The sequence below is a fragment of the Nematolebias whitei genome, chromosome 17, assembly GCF_014905685.2.
Source record: "Nematolebias whitei isolate Nwh7 chromosome 17, NemWhi1, whole genome shotgun sequence".
NCBI classification, from domain to species: domain Eukaryota; kingdom Metazoa; phylum Chordata; class Actinopteri; order Cyprinodontiformes; family Rivulidae; genus Nematolebias; species Nematolebias whitei.
In genome coordinates, this window is record NC_056514.1 from 3523440 (window position 1) to 3524883 (window position 1444).

Here is a 1444-nt window from a genome sequence, read left to right on the forward strand (position 1 = left end):
TTGTTTTGCTTTGTTTTTTTGTTTTTTTTGAATGTCCAGAGGACCAGATTTAACTTTTTTAGACCCACACCTTATTGTCCTCAAGCTTCATGAGAAACATCATTTAGATGAGGAGTGTTGAACACAAGTAAAAAAAGTCCAGTGGTGATGTTTTTTATTTCTCTATAAAGACAAATAGTGTCGACCTGACGCTCTGTATTAAAGTGTATTAAAGTTAAAATGTCTTTAAACCCACAGCTGAATTTACACAAACTTGGTGAGAAACATGTTTTAAATGTGTGGAATTAAAGGAAATCTAGGTGAAATGCTGCTTTTTTGTTCATTAGTGAACACCTTTTTTTAACGTGCGCTCACACGTGCATGCGCGCACGCACACACACACACCTACACACATCATTGTGTGTCCCCCACATTACGGATGCTTCCGACACCCTTGTCAGATGGGCTTCTCCACCCACCAGACTGGTATAACCTCACCACACTGCATGCGGCCTCCCCCAAGATATACACTGGATATAATCCAGTGAAGTCAGATTCAGTAGGGCTGTAAAGGCCCGTGGTTGTTGTTCTAATGGAACTTGTGATGCTCAGGCAGGCCATTCGTTGCACATGGGTGAGAATCACTCTTGCCACCCTGACTTGGACTCAGACCCACCATACTAAAACAGCGTAGCGTAGCATGGGGCGGACTATGGCCATGTAGATCTGTTTGATAACCTTTGGGGTAACACTCCAATGACTACCTGCAATTATGCTGCACTGATGTAAGCACCTTCTTGCACTTTTCATTTACATGTCCTTTCCAGTTAAGCTGTCTGTCTAGATAGACTCTGACAAAGAAAGTTCTACTCCCTCCAACTTTGGAGGTGAGTAACCCTTCCTCAACTTCTACTGCTGTTAATTAGTATTAGCCACAATGACTCAGTCAGTTTTACAGATGCTGATCTTATTGAGTCTATTAAGCTTTAGGCTTTTGTAAATGTTTGCTCATGCAGTAAACTTTATCTCCCTGGTACCTCCAGGTTAATGATGGTACAGATTAAGTTGGACAGTGTCAGGTTGTTGTTGCCTCATACACACTTAGGACAAGAAATTACAGTACAGTACATCAAGATCAAGTTTGTAACATGTTGTTTTCTATCTTCAATTAGCTGTTCATACATATTGAACTGAATCTGAACTGCACTGAACTGAACCATAAAATAACTGAACAGGACTTTATTTAGTTTAAACTGCATTTGAAGCAAATGACCAGATCTTTTGAAGTGCAATTCTTTAGAAAGGTTTTGAACAATTAGTATTTACATGTTGTAGATACCTTTTTGAATGACTTCAGTTTGGAGAAAGAGTTTAAATGTGACCTGACTGAAGAGCTAACGGCTAGTCTGACAGGGCCAAAACCAATGTGGAGTTATACGTATGTATATACATATATCGGAAGAGC

At 39.9% G+C, this 1444-nt stretch overlaps 1 protein-coding gene across 1 annotated transcript in view; it reads right to left on the minus strand.

Moving 5' to 3' along the window:
• The window catches only part of rac3b (Rac family small GTPase 3b), a 24012-nt gene that overhangs the window by 16093 nt on the left and 6475 nt on the right, over positions 1-1444 (minus strand). The gene's annotated exons all lie outside the window — the stretch shown is intronic.